General features: G+C 39.9%; 1 protein-coding gene across 1 annotated transcript in view; it reads right to left on the bottom strand.

Moving 5' to 3' along the window:
• Positions 1 to 19,506, bottom strand: part of orb2 — a 1,372,010-nt gene that overhangs the window by 1,037,622 nt on the left and 314,882 nt on the right.

The following is a 19,506-nucleotide window of genomic DNA, read 5'->3' as shown; positions in this document are numbered from 1 at the left end:
CAGTCAACGTAGAGTCGTGTGATTAAACGTTACTATGAAACTCTGAGCATCCAACGGAAGGAGAAATGCGGTCAGAATGGATGTTCTATTAGTGATCAGGACCACAAGCGTGTCGTGACAGCGATTAAGCGGAACCATAATGCTTCGGTCAGGGATGTGGCCAAAAAGTTGAATCTGTCCAAATTTTTCGTCCAGAGAGCCAAGGACCGGGAAGGATTGCATACGTAAAAAGTGCAGAAGGCTCCAAATCGTGATGAACGGGAAAATACGGTGGAAAAGTCACGGGCCCGGAAACTATACACCCAGATGCTGACGAAGCCTCATTGTCTCATCATGGATGATCCAGTTGAAAAGTTTGAAAAGGATCGGTCTACTAGGTAATTTTCTACAGCGTTTTTTTTTTTTCTTGAAGCAATTTGATGTGGGACACCCTTTAGTCTAATGAGAATTTTTAATTTCGTAGTTGCTATTCCGTGATTGACCAGCTCCAGCATAATCTACATAAAGAACCTTGACTTGAGATTTGGTGATCCATCCACAGTTGCAAAATCCGTTGAATCAATATTTTCAAGGTCAATAACGGAGCCGGCCACATACTTACGATCATCGGGGAAAGAAAGGATTGTTAGTTCGACACCCGTTGTTACTAAACTGTCTATAATTGCATATCAGACCCATATGAATTTCCGTCAATTTTAAGATATTAACGCTATCCACTATCAAGTGGCATCTGCTTTCATATTACGTGATAAAACTAAGGACTTGAACCATGAGAAATGTGAAAACAACATCAAGTTAGTTTGTCCCATCAAGCAAAGTAATCGCATATTAGTCTCAACCTTAAAATAAATTATTCAGAGGTTAAGTTACAGTTCTGCTTTTTGAATCGCCATATTTTTCGCAGATATTACAAACCATGCAAGCCGCATTGCTACTGATTTTAACTTTACAAAATTATCGATTTATTTACTTTGATTTTTTAAATATTTACATGGAAATTGCACTTCTTAACTTCAACTGCCATTTTCTCGATGCCTACTTTTTCCATATAGGACTGATCCGGGATTATAGGCAGTATTGTCGCTATACGTATAGTCTGGTGGAGAGGAATTCCATCTTGCAAGAAAAGGAAACAATTCAAACGGGCTCAAATTTTACAAGCAAAACTAAGATAGACCATTTCTTACCAACCGAATGCAAATTAAAAGCAAAAGGGAATAGGACAATTTTTCCCCAAGCCAATAATGGTGTTGTTTTGCGTAGGCAAGCTTTCAATCGCAAGAAAACTGTTTCCGGAATTTCAGTTGTAAAACCTGATATGCTCTTTTCTGTTGCTGGTCGTGATATGTTCGATTGGTTCCGCTATTTGACAGCTCAATTGGCTCTCCGCCAGACTGTAAATATAGCGAATGCAGCGAACGTTTGTCAGGTGAAGGTTGATTTTGTTAGTGGGAAGGGTGAATTGAAAAGTGATGCGATCTTTTAAAGCACGGTAAGCAAATGATGTGACCCTAACAATTCAGTAATGTAAAGGGGCTTGGGTTCTAACCCACGCTCTTCTGCTCAGTTAGCAAAAACGGTCACTTCAAGGCCACCGTGTCCCTTACAGGTTGATTCAGAGTACCTGTCATCGATTTCACATGACGGCAAGTATTTCTGTTTTAAAGTGTGTACAAATTTCAGCTTGTAATAATCGTTGGATTTGAAATTGGATTCGTTTTCGATTTAAAACAACAATGTAGGTGAAAAATGGAGTATGTTATACATTTGTATAAATTCTTCGAAGCTGAAATCTCTTCGAGTGAATGAAACATTTGTTTTTAGAAAAAATATAGAGGTACAAAGGAACCATACTTGAAAACCCATTCAATATCAGTGCTTAAACGCTTCACCAAGACACCACAAACTTGCGTGCCAGCTGTGATTAATTTGTGTGACAAATGTGGGTGGTAATTAAGGTAAAGGGAGAGAGATTTGAATTAAACTATGAATTAAAGTTGAAGGTGATATATGTAGTACATCTGAAATAAAACCATTTTTTTTAAACTGATCGTTACTCCGAATCACCCTGTATATCACAACAAACTACGACCGACGATCGGTTACAAGAAGCTACAGCTATCCCCCGAAGAACGCGTTACCCACTGAGTTGCACCCATCGCTTTTTCTCGGCGGGGTTTCAACCAGTCGGTCTGATTTTTTGCATGTGAGTAGTGTCATGGAGAACTAGTCACTCGCAGAAAGTCAGAGCGGTTGGTTGAAGCCCCACCGAGACAAAGCGGTGGGTATAACTCAGTGGGTAACGGGTTCTTCGGGGGAAAGCTGTATTCAAGTGAAATGACATCCCGAAACCAGTTAACAATGCTTTCCAAGCCAATTATTTCATTTTACCTAATCATTTTTTTTGTTTAAAACAATGTTTTTCATCTGGAAAAAAAAATCACTAAATCTTGTGAAGAGAACTGCTCAAGATACTAAAGCATCAAAACGCGCATTGAGGTGGTTCTGTGCAAAGCCAAGCGCTCCCATTGGTGAAATTTCATTATTATGGTTGAAGTGAAATCTGTTATGAAATCACTTTAAGAGATGGTAAATGATATATAAGAACCGGTGGCCAAAGGATGGTCCTTAGGATGATGCGAAACATCTGTAAAAGTTGTCAATTATTCAAACCGAATCCAAAATTCTGCTATTTCAGTTATTGACTGTTCCAGAAAGTATAAGCACACTTTCAAAATAACAAAGAAGTCATGTTTTTTTTAAGTTTTAATAATTTTATTTGGCAAATCATATTTGTATATGTATTTCAAATGATATTTTTTCCTCTCGTTTAATCAACATATTTAATCATAGCCAAGACTCCTAACTTTTTCTCGAACATGACCCATTAGCTTCTGCACAGTGGTACTTCCCACCATTTTGACCACTTTTGGCCAATCTTTTTTGAATTTTTGGATGTCATCCGCTGGTTTTATTAATTTTCGAAGCTTTGCTTTGGTTAAAGCCCAAAAAGTCTCGATTGGCCGTGCCTCCGGGCAGTTCGGCGGATTCATGTCTTTCGACACGAAACATACATTTTGACTTTTGTACCATTCTAAAGTGTCCTTTGCGTAATGACATGACGCCAAATCAGGCCAAAATACGACTTGACCTTCGTGCTGCCTAATCATCGGCAACAATCGCTTCTGGAGACATTCCTTAACGTATTTCTGAGTGTTCATCGTCTCCGTTGTGATGTACGGACTAGATGTTTTACCTCACTCGCATATTGGCTGCCAAACCATAACATTCTTACCGAATGTTTCGGTAAAAAATGCCTTCTCCGTTTCGGGGATGTCCTTGCCTTCGCTTACAGTATAGAATTGTGGTCCGGGAAGCGTTTTGTAATCTAGTTTCACGTACGTTTCGTTGTCCATTATTATACACCCAGAATTTCGACATAATACCGAATCGTAGAGTTTGCGGGCCCGTGGTTTTTTCTGCTTCCGGTATGTTTTTAGCCCAAGTCTTTCTTTGGCACGCATGACGTTACTCGACGAGGTCCCTAGTTTTTTTTTGCAACATCCCGAACGGAAGTCACTGGTTTTCGTTTGTAGGCATCCCTGATCTTTTTATTGATATCCGGACTTACAGGACCGGATTTCCGGCCACTCTTCGGCGCATCTTCAAACGTACACTGTTCTCTATATTTTTTAATCGCAGTTCGTACCGCTCCGACGCTTACACCCTCTTCCTTGGCCAATTTTCTCAAGGAGAGTCCGCTCACAGTGCACCATTTGTGCACGATACTTTTTCGTTGTTCCGGAGTAAGACAGGAAACACAAAACTGAGCACTTTTTTGATGCTATGTCATTCAAAAATGAGCAAACAAAAGGACGCAGCCAAAACATATTGAAATATTTCATTATATTCAAAGTGACCGTTAAAATAAGGTGTGCTTATACTTTCTGGAACAGTATATAAAACCACATGTAGTGATGAAACGTTAATAAATGTATATCTGGACTCAAAACGATGACTCTGGGTTCTCTGATCCAAGATATCCTTGATTTCTATTGTTCATGTTGATGATTGAATGAATTCTGTTCTGGAGCTGGACTCTGGATACTGGACTCTGGGATCACATAATTGTGTTAGATTCGGGACATCCGTTAAAATGGTAATTTCATTAAACTGATACAACCTGGATGTGAATGTGGCCTCTCAGAGGGGTACAGAGCAGCTCTCGGGAAGATCCAGAACTTCAGTGACATTCGTTAAAACTGGTCAATGAATGAAACTGATTCTAGAGATAAGTAATTTCTTTGAATCACTTGTCTGAATAAATTTGAATTTGGGATCTGAATGTGGACTTTTGGTCCTCCGGATGATCCGAAACAATCCGTAAAAGCGGTTTCTCCAAACTGTTCCAAAATCTCCAAAATTTATTTTGAAATCACTTGTAGTGATGACATAGGAATATATTTGGATCTGAGTCAGGAATGTGAACTCTGGTGATCACAGGACGGTCCTTCGGAAAGTTTAAGACATCCGTTTAAGGGGAAATTTAATAAAATTGATCCTGGATTTTCGATATTTCATTTGAAATTAATTGAAGTGATGATAATTGGTTTAAATTTTAAATAACTTTCACGTACGCTACATGCATGAATTTGAAACTGAGGACAGATTGTGGACACTAGTGGTCATGGCTGGCCTTTCGTAAGCTTCGGAACATCCGTTAAAATGGTCATTACATGAACATGATTAGGGGCCTCATAGCCTAGTCAGTAAAGGCACGGCATTACCAAGCCGGATGCGGCGGGTTCAATTCCCGGTCAGGTCGAGGGAATCTTTCGGGTTGGACATTTTCTCGACTTCCCTGGGCATAGTGTATCATTGTGCTTGCCACACAATATACAAATTCATGCATTGGTATTGGCTTCGAAAGCTTTCAATTAATAACTGTGGAAGTGCATTTCTAACACAAGCACGCAATAAGCTAATATGCGCTAAGCAATAAGTTTGGAATACGAATAAGAAGAAGAAAATGAACTGATCCAAGAGCTCCGCGATTTTTTTTTAAATAAATTGTTCTAAGGCTACACAAAATAATTAAGACATGCCATCAGAGTGTAGACTCTCGGAGGGATACAAAGTAGCTCTCGGAAAGATACGGAACATCCGCGAAATTCGTCATTTCGTGAAAATGACCCAAGAGCTCTGTGAAGGTGGATTGAGAATTGTGATAACTTATGCGAGGTGGCAAAAACGTTCAGGAAGCTTGTAGAACTTCAGAGCAGTCCCATTAACTTTACGAACATTTTAAGACCCTAATAGAAATTACGAAGATTGAAAGAAAATTCCGAGAATTTTAAATTTTATTTTCGGAACATATCTAGTAGATGATAGGTTTTCCAATAAATGGAGAAAAATTCATGTAAAGACCCGGTATGAAAAAGAGCAATTTTGACGTAGGATTACGTCTGCGATATCTATACGGGGGTACACTTTGTGAATACCGACAATGGAACATGTAACGAAATTATGAAAGATTTTGAACGTTAATAACTCAGCTGCCCCTTGACCAATTTCAATAACTTTATCACCAATCGATCAGAAATATTTCTACGCATCGATAGCAATATTATTGCTACGATTATTAGGCATCGATAATAGTATTATTGTATAATTGCTGATTTTTAACAAAAAACTATTGGAAAAGCGGTAAATGTCAAAAATTGTCCAAAAGCGTCAAAATAACTAAAAAATTCACCAATTACGTACATGAATATGTGGCATCCCCAGCCCAATCATTAGATAATCATTTCTACATGTCCATGTAGCATTGCTGATTCCCCAATACTGGCATCAGAGAGTCGTTAGTAGACGAAACAAGTCGAACTGGCATTCGCTTCCGATCTTCGAACGTGTGCAAATAGGGAGGATGCAATTGCATAACATTTTGCACACTCATCGCCATATTCAGAACCACACACCCCTAACGACCACACAAAATGCTCTCCAGAGTTGTAATCTTGTAACCAAAGTTGAAAGCAGGGGTGCAAGTGATTTTGATCGATTCTCGTCATCGACTTTCTGTTTCGTTAATAACTCGACGGAAAACACATTCATTGATACGTTTGTTGTTCTGGATGATAGAAGAGCATAGCAGAAATAGTGCGAAATAGGCTAGTGAAGCCATTGTCATCAGAAGAGGAAATCGATGAAGAGAATTGACTTTCACCCCTCTGCTTTTAAGCCCCTTAATTCAGAAGTCGTCATAGCAATGAAAACTAGAATCGCACCACTTTTGTTTATATATTTATTTATTTAATTTGTTTTTCTTCATGGGACTTAACGTGTCTAAATGAAGCCTGATGGGGAAAAGCCTAGAAAAGGCGTAAAAACCCCATATCTTTTCGAAATACATTAATCACAATAATACAATACAATACAATTACAACGAACATTAATCAAGTCTATAGCATAAAAAAGTTATCCTCCTATGGCATAGAGTTGTCCGTGAAACAGGTAGAAGTCCTCGTCATGCAGTTGAACCGGAAACAAAAAATAAACAGGTAGCACAATCCTTCACGTGTACATTAAATGGACAGCTACTCAGTTTCTCAGGAGTCTGCGTTGAATACGGTGACGAAAGGTTTCCGCTGCACAGTTAAAGTCGAAAAACTCGTAAAACTCGTTGAAACGCCCAAACATGAACTGTATTGGGTCATGCAAGCTGTAGTTCACAGCACGAGGTCCAAGATGCAGGAAACTCCTCGACCGAAGAACTCGTTCGGGTGCGTAGATTTCGAATTCAGCCAAGATTCCTGGAGAGTCGATAGCACCAATAAGTACTTTCGCTGCGAACACGGCCTGATTAATCGTCCGCCTATGTTCTAGTGTTTCAAGACCCAGGAGTTGACAACGATCTTCGTACGGCGGAAGGTTCACAGGGTCATTCCAAGGAAGGTGATGAAAGGCATCCCGAACAAATTTCCTTTGAACAGATTCAATCCTCCCTATCCAAACTGCTTGATACGGGCACCATACTACCGAGCTGAATTCCAAGATCGATCGCACTAGAAAGGAGTATAGAGCTTTTAGACAGGCAGGATCGCGAAACTCGTCAGCGATCTTGAAAATGAACCCGAGTTGCCTGTTAGCTTTCGCAACGATGCCCGAGTAATGAAGCTTGAATGTTAAGGCGCAGTCCAGCGTGATTCCTAGGTCACGAACATTGTCCACACGTTGGTGAAGTTGGTGATTTATTGTATTGAATGTATTGAATGCCACTGGTTTCAGCTTGCGATGAAATGAGGTAATATTACATTTTGGTACATTCAACGTGAGATAGTTTCTTGAGCACCACTCTTCGAAAGTATCGATTAGGTGCTGAAGCCGCAAGCAATCGGCGAAGCTACGAACAATCACATAGATCTTCACATCATGCGCGTAGAACGATCGGCAACCAGTTGGGAGGATCAATCCGGCGTCATTCAAAAAAATTGAGAATAACAATGGTCCCAAGTTGCTACCTTGAGGTACACCGGAGCTGTTTGTAAAATAGTCCGATTGCTCTGATCCGATTCTAACACAAAGTTCCCGATTGGTCAGATAGGACTTGAACCAACGAGTTAAACCCGAGGATACACCGAGTTTTTTCAAGTTTAGCTAGCAGTATGAAGTGGTCAATCCGGTCGTATGCAGCCTTAAGATCTGTATATACAACGTCCACCTGCGCTCCAGCTTCCATACTCCGAAGACATCAAGAAATGAACGGAGCTAGATTTGTTGAAACTGATCTCTTGGGAGAAAAACAGTGTTGTTCAGGAGAAATGTAATTTCTGCAACTAGAGAATAATGCTGAAATAATGTTGATGATGATTTCGAAGACTTTAGAGCAGGCACTGAGTGATCCCTCGGTAGTTTTCGACGTTTCTCTTGTCTCCTTTCTTGTAGATCGGGAACATGAATGACGATTTCCAACGCGTAGGGAACTCCCCCTGCTGCAATGAAATATTGAACAACTTCGAAAGCGGTGTTGATGATTGGTGTCGATGCCAATCAAAGGCTCTGGGGCTTCTAGGATAGAACATTCCAGTCCTACAGCTTCGTTCGTCAGAACGAGATCAAGCAGCCGAGAGTTGCTATTCAGTATCGAGTTGATTTGCGTTAAGCCATGCAGGTTGAAACCATCAAGGAGAGCACAGCAGGATGCGGGCATGTTCGAGCGAAGAACATCAATGCTAGGAAGATCGTTTGCAGGAACGTTCCATGAGAGCCCAGACTGATTGTAGTCACCAAATACCAGAGCAAGGTCGTTTTGTTCTAGTCGAGAGAACACGGTACCAATCGAACTGATGTGGTTTGCAATGCTGCTCGAATAAGATTTCCGGTCTGGATGTAGATACATAGCGCCAATACTTATTGATCTACGAGGCGTCGTTATTTTGACCCACAACTGCTCTAGAGAAGTGCAAACTGGAGAAGGATCGATGCAGGAGCTTAGGCGTTTGGATACCGCAATCAAGACGCCTCCCCCACGTGATTTGGTACTATTCTGGTGGTTGCGGTCGTTTCGAAATACCATGAATAGACTGCCAAATAATTGAGATGAATTAATGCGGTCATCGAGCCAGGTTGTCATCGTAGTCAGAGTCAACGGCAGTTTGGAAAAAATCATCAATCTTTGTTCGCAGGCCACGAACGTTCTGGTAATACACCAACAGGCGGTCGAACGAAGTCGGTTAGAGGTCTGCAGAATAATCGATCAGCCGAAACGAGCTTGGTTCTTGGGTTACACTTGCTGGTTGGGATTCTGCTGTCCGACATTTTCGAAGGACCACCAAAAAACATGAAATAGCACTTTTTGCTAGGAATGCCTTATAGTCCAATTATTCGATAAACGATCAATCGTAAAGAACTTTCCAGCTATTCGATTGTATATTCATCAATTTTTTAATTATTCGAGAGCATAACCGACATCCCTTCTTATATCTACTCGTTTGATTTAGCGCTGTAGAGAAAATAAATAAAAGTACTAATTTACTATATCGGAACAGGCAAAGAGAAAACCCAGGATCATAAATTCGCCGAAAAAAGTGTAGAGCGTCTTTCTGCTTAAATATAAGATTTACCAACTTGCTGAGAGAAGGAGTTTAACGAGAAAAACTAGAAAGAGGAGGAACCATAGCTTGGTGGACACTGATATTCTGCGGCTTTCCACCCTGTCGCAGACACCAGTTCAACCCCTGTCCAGCAACAGACCGGTCGAGACTCTTTCGAGTACCCAATCATTGAACCGAAGAATATGGGATTGTCAGCAGAAGAGCGTGGGTTGGAACTCAAGCACCTTACGGTATTGACCGTAATGAAATTCGGTTAAAAGGACGGGTACGCAAAAGAAGTAATATTTGAGCTTTAGGAAAGATGTGTTGATTGCAAATCCATATCAAATTCTTCTCAAGAGCAATTGTTGTCGTCTTCGGTGAGGTCGTCGCCGGGATCAAAACGTAGTAACAACAAATTGAACGGAAGCTTGATCGTAAGTGTTTTGTGATATAAGGAGCTCGGTGACCTAGTGGCGACCAATTTTGCTAACTGAGCAGAAAACCGTGGGCTCAAACCCAAGCTCCTTCGCGCTTTTGAATCGTTAGGACATCAATTCAGCTTATCGTTTACTAAAACGAATCCTGCTGCAATCCCAACCCTTTCATTCAACATCCCAGTGATTTCTCGTGGAAGTGCAGAGGTGTTCTCGACTTTCATTAAAACGAGTATTACGTCAACATTCTTCTTCTTCTTCGCATTTCAAGCTTATTGCATATCGCATATAAGCTTATTGCGTGCTCCCAACTTAGTGTTCTAGATACACTTCCACAGTTATTAATTGAGAGCTTTCGATGCCTGTACCATTTTTGCATTGGTATAATTGTGTGGCAAGTCCAATCATACTTCTATGCCCAGGGAAGTCGAGACATTTTCCAACCCGAAAAATTCCTAGACAGGCCCGGGAATCGAACCCAGCCACCTCCAGCATGGTCTTGCTTTGTAGCTGCGCCTTTACCGACTGAGCTAAGGGAGGCCCGTTAACATATTCCTACCAATTCCATTCTTGGCCAGCAGTCGGACGTGGTTGGCGCTGGTGTTGTCTAATTTTAGATCACCAGTATTTACACATTGAGGATGATTGCTAGTCCCAAGCAACGTCTATTGGTTCTCTATGTAAATAAAGCTGATTTGAAAATAACGGAGTTGCACCTACGGGCGGTCAACAATGTGCATGCAGAAATTCTTGACGGCAATTTCTTAGGATATCAAAATTGGCATTATGGAAATGTTTGATGGAAATCGGTATCCACAACTATGTAGACACTAGAGCTGGAATGACCCCAGTGCTAAAATTAACTTCAGTGAAGATTCAAGAATATCTAGAACGAAGTCCAGATAACTTCACAGAAGTACATAGATATTGAGGGAAATTGTGGCAACATTCATAAAAAAAAATCCAAGAGCTTCAGGAAGCTTACAGACCTTTAAGGCAGGGAAGTTTCGATAACTTCAGGGAAGTTTCGAGAACTTAAGGAAAGTCCAGACTTTTGGGATGGTTGAGTTGAGAATTTTTAAAAAGCTCTGAAATATATCAGGAATTTTACAGAAGGCCAGGGAACTAAGGGAAAGTTGATTTCTGGGCAGGAGAATTGCGAGAACTCTAGGAAAGCTTCAAGAACATAAGATTTTATTTTGAGAAAACAACAGGGCAGCTCCATTAAGTTCCACAAGAATTTTTTGAAAACTTCAGCATAGTTCCAGCTGAACATGCGGGAGCATGAAGTTCCGTAAACTTCAGAACAATTCCAAGATATAAAATTAATCGATCAACGATCAGAAGACTTCAAAATAGCACGACTAGTTTCAAACAACTGCACCTACTTTTAAGAAGTTCCTAGACCTTTATGGTAGTTCCGACAACTCCTGAGAAGTTTAGAGGAATTATGGACAAATTTGATTAACTTTAGATATATAGTAGATAAGTACTATGCGGGGAGATAAGATAATTTAAAAGCAGTTACATAAATTTCAACATTCCAGAAATTCCTAGGAACTATGGAAAGTCCCAAAAATTTTACACATATTACGAAAACTTATGAATTTCAAGTCTCATAAATTCCAGAATGATTGCCAAGACATTAAAACTTCAGAGAAATCCAAAAAAGTTATGAGAAGTTGAGACATTTTGAAGAATGAAGTGAGAAAAGTTCAAATCTTTAGTGAAGATACAATAACGTCAGGGAAGCTTCGATTGTTTAAGGAAAGTCTATTCTTTCAGGAAAGAACTTTAAGAATGAGTTCCTTTTAAAACATGGCAGATCCGTGAATTCAAATAAAATTTCTAGAACTTCAGTGACTATGTTGGAACCGCGAAAATTATTAGGATTAAGAATTTCAGGAAAATTCCAAACCAACATTTTAAAAGGGTGTAACTCCAAAATGCAAACAAACCATATTTGCCACATATAGATAAAACCGCTCGATAAACACGAAACAAGTAGAAGAAAATATCACTTCAAATCATCAAAAACGTTTCTTTTTACATGGCGAATTTCCAACTTTCAACTCTATGATACATCTGGTTGTTACGCCTTGCACCAGAATTATGAATTATATTGTTTTAATATGCCAAACGTACTGATAATGTAGTATCTAGTCACAGCCGATTAATTTGAAATGCATACGGTTGATATTTTACGTTTAAACAACGAACAAAATGAAGACCAAAAAATCTCCGGGCGTAATTCCACTCTCACACAATTTCCGAACGATGGACCAAGGCGGAATCCCGAGGGTGTATTTCCACGGCGTATCACCAGTGTTGGCAGTTCAAAGGATAAAATGATGATAGATTACACTATTAACTATATATCAAGCTTATAAAATCATCCATAAAATGGAAAGTCGTGAAATAGAATTAATGTTTAGGTTATCAAAATTCGGAAGCGATTTTCTCGATATGGTCATTTTGGAGTTACGCCCTTTTCAAATGTTAGTCTATAATTAATATTAGAAGAGTCCGGATTCTCGGATTTTGCAATATTCCGCTACCCAGTCTTGAAACACAACTATGCTTCATAACATCCGTCTAAAAACTGAGGCTTTCTCTCCGATTAGGAGGCGGGGAAGCTCTTCGCATTGCTCTTTTGCTACTTTCCTCTCTTTGTATCGAACGAGCAAGAAATCTACTTGATTCCGATTTCGTCGAAAGTGTCGACCATTTGTCATGCTCTTCTTTCTATCTGCTTTCGCAAACTAACGCGGCACTAAGCGCCAAAATCTGGGCTTAGTCAGGGCAAGTCAATTGATCGAGTCAGTTGAATTGAACGTGTAAACCGTGCCATTCAACTGACTTGATCAACTCACTTGAATTAAAAAAAAACGTTGAACCAGGCTCAACATTTCAATCCAAATGAATTCAACTGTGTAGATCATTTGACTTGCTTAATAGAAATCCCGAATAGCTCAGAATGTTCATCGAAATTTTCACCTGGCTGCTCTTGTAAAGTCGCATGGCACAATGCGCTTTATTGAAAACCCGAGCTCAGGCTGCAATTTCACAATGAGAAAACAGCTGCTCTCACTATCATGAGACGAAGCGACCGATCATTAGCTTTCTTGTCATTTTCCAATGATCAAGCACTCATGAGAATAATTCTTATGCTGTTTTGACATCAACATTTCTAACTGATTTAGATTAATTTAAGCAAGTAACCGTATGTAATCGGTAGAGTGAATATCTTTTTAAGGTTTCTTCGGTACAAGTAACTTTAAAAGCAATACATGAGCTTGTAAATACGATGATCTTAACACTGTCACGTTCTGTCATGACAAAAAATTCGATGAGATTTTGAAGAAAATCTCTATCATCGCTTTCTCATCCGATGATAGTGACTGAAGTATCTCTTCGCGAGAGATCTTTCATTGAAAATGACAGTTGCCAGCCCTGCCCGAGCTGTAACGATCGTTTGTCGTGCATTTCTTCCCTCTCTGCTCTCGCAAAATCGCACTTTACGATGCGCACATTATCCATCCCGAACGGATCAAAGGCAAAGTGTTTCCCAAATAAGCACTCACCCGTTCTTTCTGGCACATTCAACATGCATAGTTTTTATTTAACCAGAGGTACGTCAATAGGAAACCTAAACGAGAAGTTCCGAGAACATGTAGTACATTTCGGAAACGTTCAAAAATTGTTGAAGATTTTCAAGGGAAATTCCGTTACTTCAGGGAAGATTGAAGAACTTCAAGACTTTTAAAAAGTTCTGTGGAATTCTTGAAAATCCAGGGATTTTCGAAAAGTTGACACAAATTCACAATTCCAGAGATCATCGAAAAGTTGATACAGGTTTACAAACGCTTAAACATCTTTACATAAGTTACGTGAAGTTCGAGAAAGTTCATAGAATTTCCGGAAAATTACAAAAGTCCGATCAATGAACATCTGGAACTCAGACAACTTAAAGGAAAATTCTCACCAATTGGCATGTGATTTGATATGTCACGTAAGGGTTTTGGCTTAAGAAGAATCTGTCCACGTAAAACAACCATGTCAAGACCGAACAGTGGTTGAGGTTAAGATCTGGAGTCATATCGAGCTTACGAAAAAAAAAATAAGTCGCAAGAATCGATAGTGAACAAAACGAATTGATTGGATTGTTTGAATGACTGTTTTCCCTGTAAGTTTCGACGTAGGACTACGTCTTTAATTTCTATATGGGAGTAAACTTTGTCAAAATCAAAAAAAGAACATGTAACGAAATTATGAAAGATTTTGAACGCTAATAACTGAGCTGCCCCTGGACTAATTTCAATAATTTTATTACCAATTGATCAGAAATATGTCCACGCATTGATAGCAATGCTGTTGACTGTTGATTTTCAACAAATAACTATTGAAAAAATGGTAAATGTCAAGCATTGTTCAAAAGCGTCGAAATAATAAATAAATCCACCAATTACGTACATGCATATACTGCTTCCCCATCACAGTAATCCGAGAATGGTTTCTAGACGAAATATGTAGATGAGCATTGCTGTTTGACTCTCGGAAAAGGGGCGTAGTAATTTAAGGTGGTCGGGGCGCAAACTTGAAAATTCAGTGGGTATCCAGCTCTCAATTTATAATGACAGCACTGCACAGTGGTTCAAAACCCCCCAAAACGTGCGTTTTTTATTTTTCGGTATGAAAACGACATTTTAGAAGGATGGTGTCTTCAGAAGAGTTGCAGAGTTTTCAAAGGGTTATCGTTTGATGCTGATATATTGCTGATGTATCCACCTAGAAGGGCAGGGCAGGGCAAAATTAAAATTTTACAAACTTGCTCAAATTATGTTGGTGTCTTCAGGAAAGTTTTAGATTATGTCAAATGAAACAACTTTGCTCAAGACACCAGCTTCGTAAAACGATTGCGTAACGAGTTAACGAACGTTTTCTTTAAATGACCCCCCAAAACAGTTTTTTTTAAATAACTTTTTTGGACGCGATTTTATCAACAAGGTTTGTTCTAAAAAGTTATTTGCAATCATAAAATACACATTTGACCCGAAGACACTTTACCTCTCTGACCATAACTGTCAAAGTTATAAATTATATTATAGTCAAAAAACGCATTTTTCACGTCGACACACCATAAAAACCGGCAAAAACCGGCAAACCAAACAGTTTCCATTCGAAAGATACGCTTTCAAACTACAAAACACCATAGGTTTCATTTTGTTCTGTAATGTTCTTCTATTGATTTATCCTCATTCAAAGAGGAGCGTATTTTCCTCATACAGCATTCCGGTTTTACCTTTGGTCTTCAGTTTGCCATCCTACTAACACATTCACATCTTTATATAATACACAATGTTTACCGAGTTTATGTGAGAGCTAGACAAAAATAAATTACAGTTTTTGATCAACCACGTGCTGCTTAGTTTCAGTTTGTTTGTGCTGGCAATTCGTACCGTTCAGTTTATTGTGTTAGACGATCTTTATCTTAAAATCTGGATAAGATTTTATGAATATTTCCTCCATATATCGTATAGATTGGACATTGAAAAATGGCAAGCCAGAGGAGCTGATCGGGACAGGCTACTGAAAAGGAAACAGAATGTGCAGAAACGCTTCCGAATTGAAATGGGCCTGATCGCCCACACCAACATAATTTGAGCAAGTTTGTAAAATTTTAATTTTGCCCTGCCCTTCTAGGTGGATACATCAGCAATATCTTAGCACCAAACGATAGTCCTTTGAAAACTCTGCAACTCTTCTGAAGACACCATTCTTCTAAAATGCCGTTTTCATACCGAAAAATAAAAAACGCACGTTTTGGGGGGTTTTGAACCACTGTGCACTGGTTTAAATTGATGAATTTTGTCCATCATGCTGACCATGGTACACGTGGGACCTTGAATTTACCAAGTCATGGTCAGGGAATCGATTCTCGAATGCCAACAATTTGCTGAAGCACAGGTTGAGGGAATTATGAAAACATAGGGGTAGACGGGGCAAGATGGCCAGCCTAAGGTTGAGCTTAAGTTTTGGCATTAATACAACTATTGCTTTGTTCAATATTGCTGCAGGGTTGTTGTTTGATATTATGTCTAGTTTTGTATGGTAACTTTAGTTCCAAAACGTAAACAAACCATTGAAAAACATAACATAACAAAAACGACTTTTTTTGTTGAGTAGAATCACCCCGGGGCAAGAAGAGCACGTTATATATAGATATAGAAGGCTTTTTAATTTAATTGTAGATTTTATTTTAACTGAACGTAGGTATTTTACAAAACACAGCAGACATTTTTCTTTAATAAAAAAAAATAATAATAGTGTTTCTAACGAGCAGCGAAAGTAGGTATTTATTATGGAAATCAAATCTGAATCCAACTTAGCAAATATTCAACATGAAGGACATTTTCCTTCTTCGCAAAGGTGATACCACTTATTGCAATTCGTACATTTATTCCAGTTTTCACCATCACTGGACATACTGAAATTGAGACCACATTTGTCGCACAGCGTATCGTGGAATTCAGGTTCAGTTTTTGGTTAAGATGATTTTCGTTTGATTTTGTTGAGTTCCTTGATATCTCTGGGAGCTTGTGACGACTTCAATGTGCTCCGAAAGGAAGAAGAGGTGATATAAGCTGCTTTTTCCTTTCTACTCTTCTTATTTTTACAGTTCCTTGATACCATTTTTGGAAGTGGCTTGATGAGCAGGTGAAACTTGAATTGGACAGCTCTTGTTAATTAGCTCTGATGCAGTTACAGGCTTAGATTTCTCGTTTAGAGTTGTCAATGGCTGTCGTGAAAAATTGGCGTGCTGGCTATTTGGCTCTGTTTCTTTACTGACCAAGCAGTCCATCCGCAACAATGTTCGGTTTTGTTTTTGGTTGTTTCATTTCTTCCGGCTCATAGCCAAGGAACAGTGGTTCGTCGTGTAGCATATTGATTTTGATTGCGGGCATTGGAATATCGGATACATCGGATGCCGCAAAATCATAATTAGTGAAAATAAATCGATTCAGAGGTACTATTCCGGCCTTCCTAAAACCATTCATAGCGATGGCAGGTGTCGATGAATATAGAAGCGCTTTACCAAGTACACTACTTACATCGTTTATGGTCACTGCCTTTCCAGGATTTTCCTTTAGAAAAACCTCAATGGCCTTAGAAAAATGAGTTTTCAATGAGCCCATATAGCAAATATTGAGAGGCTGAAGCCGATGGCTACAGTGCGGCTGGAAGGAAATAACAGTAACGTTACACTCTCTTGCCTTCTCAATGAACGCCAAGTTCTTAAAATGAGAGCAGTGGCCATCCAGTAGCAGTAGAACTGGGCTTTCAGGTGTTGGTCGAGTGTGCAGCAGAAAATGATCAAACCACTTACAAAAATCATTTGTGGTCATCCATCCTGTTGCATTGCAGCTAAAAATGGTTTCGGTAGGTGCTCCTTTCTTCAATTGTTCTGTCATTCGCATCCTTGGAAATATCAACATCGCAGGGACAAAGTGACCGGTCGCTGACATACAAATAGCTGCCGTCGACAGAACACCTCTTTCCGATGATGTGATGCTACCAACCTGCCGTTTCCCTCGAAGAGCGATAATTTTACTTCTCTTTGTTTGAAGCTGCAATTTAGTTTGTCATGTTAGTCATGTATGTAAAAAGGAACCATGAATTCAAATGATAATAACGCTTACTGTTAGGACAGTATATTCGATTTTCTTTAAACTTCCCGGAGCTGAGTGTTTCCTCCAAAATATCATAAAACTGGTTGACGGCCACTCGATTGAAACCCTGAGCTCGGGCAATCGATGTAGTTTCAGGTGTTCGAAACGAAAGCTCTTTGTGCCTCTTCCGGAAGCCACTTAACCAATCCGGTCCGGCTAGCTCGATTTGTTTATTAAACCGATGCTGTATATGATTCCGCTCCGCTAGCTGGAATGCCAGCCTACGAAGCTCGGTAGACGTTACTCCGTAGAACGTTTTCTCCAGTTGTAGAACATGATAAACCAGCTCATCTTCCTGTTCCTTGGTGAATACTGTATCATACCGTCCCAAACCGTAAATATCCTTTTGCGTTCCAGTCGTCTTCAGGTGGCGTGCAAGAGTTTGGTGCGGGATACCGTGGTTAACGGCCGATCTGTTCACCGAACATCCTAATGCTCTCACTTCCTCAATTGCCGTCCGAAGCTTGACACATTTCCACCGTTTCCGTACCGAAATATGTTCTCCGCAAAATGGAGTTCATTTCGCCCCATCTGACTGGATTTGCTTTTATGCTTTAAATTTAACTATACGTTTAGTGAAAAGTATTTTTTTGTAACTACACTGTATGAGGATAAACTGTTTCTCGAAAAAATGATGTCAGTGAGTTGACAAAACAAGTTTGCTCATACGGGGAGCTTATCTTCTGGATATGAAATATTATAAAAAATTCATCTACTTTCAGCGCCATTTTTTGTCATGATATTTTGTTTGATATTTATGATATTTTGTTTCGAAAAGATGGCTAGTGCTCAATTGAACTCTTATTTATCATTAAACGTGTTTTTTTTCAAAGCATTTTCATAATAGTACAATTAATTGGTGCTCATCTTGCCCCGGGTGGCGATCTTGCCCCGTCTACGCCAGTTACATTTGATGCTTTAATAAATAATTAAATGAATGATACGATATTTATAGCAACGTATCATTCCCGTTGAAATAGTTGTTTTGCCCACCAGTGTAAACACGACTCTAAGCTCCTCAGCATCCATCCATCCCTTGCCCAATAGACGCGCAAAGGTTAGTAGGTATTGAGTTGATAGACATTTTCACACACACACACCAGCACATCTCCGGCGGCTTAAAGGTTGGTGTCGGCTGGTAGGAACACCCCCCCTCCACAATGCCGTCAATGTTCCTCGCCGAAAGGTGTTTGCCACCAGCACAGCCCATGGTTGATGGCAGTTTGTGAAGGGAAAAACTTTGCGTCGAGAGCGATTAAGAGAAAACTTTTCCACTTGATTCGTGAATTTGGGCAACATTTCGCACGATTTGGATCGTGGTGGAACTGGTGGACTTGGGGAGGGACTTTTGATGGTCGGCGGCTCGGTTGGAAAGTTGTTTAAAATTGTGACAAAGTCTGAAAGTGTCGTTCCGGGGTGTCGGCAAGTTGGTGTCGGATTTGTGAGTCGATGAGTGTGAAAGTCGATTCGGGAGGATTTCTAAATTGAGTCGTCTTCGTTTTCGTTTTCCCCCCCCACACACGTTTGCGACAAGAATATTAATCACCACCAATCGAGTTCTGTGTTCGATGAAGTGGAAAAACTTTTACGAGGTCTCGTTAATTTGTTTGGGAAATTTATTAACTTTTAAGCAAAATATTCGACTTCTTTTCCAGGTTTAAATTGTCAATTAACTCACACTGAAGTAGCAACTGGCGCCGCTTTTATTTCAACAGCAAAAAGCGAACAAGCGGTGCAAATTCTCCGTCATGTGTTCTCGTCGCCAGGATCAAATTTCAAAGTTCGAAATCCTGTTCCCAGGCTGAATGTGTCCTGTGAACGCCCTCCAGCAGCTCAAAAGTGTGCAAAGCATCAAAAACCACACCGCACCCGTCGTTGGCATCCTTTCCGCCGCCGTCAATCCGGGGAGCCACCGATAGTGCCGGGCTGCATCGGTTTTGTGCAAAAGTGGCAGTGTAACAGAAATCGAGATTGACATAAAAATCCGGTTCCCCTCCCTCGCCCCTACGCCGAGGGATCGTTGCTATTGAAAAATTGAAAGCGCAAGGCTCTGTGCCTTAAACGAACCAGGAGCAGATGATGTAGAGAGGCGAAAAATAAATAAAAATTCTACACCCAACTGATGCTGCTTCGCAGGTTGCACTTACTATGCATAGGTTGTTAGGTGGATTTATGTTACAGTAGCAAAGGAGAGAAAATAAAAAAAATCTTTCGCCGATGTGTCAATATGCACCACGGTGCCAGGCT

The sequence above is a fragment of the Ochlerotatus camptorhynchus genome, unplaced genomic scaffold (genome assembly GCF_037179485.1).
Source record: "Ochlerotatus camptorhynchus isolate MF236.1 unplaced genomic scaffold, CSIRO-AGI_Acam_v1.1 ptg000203l, whole genome shotgun sequence".
NCBI classification, from domain to species: domain Eukaryota; kingdom Metazoa; phylum Arthropoda; class Insecta; order Diptera; family Culicidae; genus Ochlerotatus; species Ochlerotatus camptorhynchus.
Note: the sequence above shows the minus strand (reverse complement) of the source record. Positions and strands in the feature narration are given on the sequence as shown.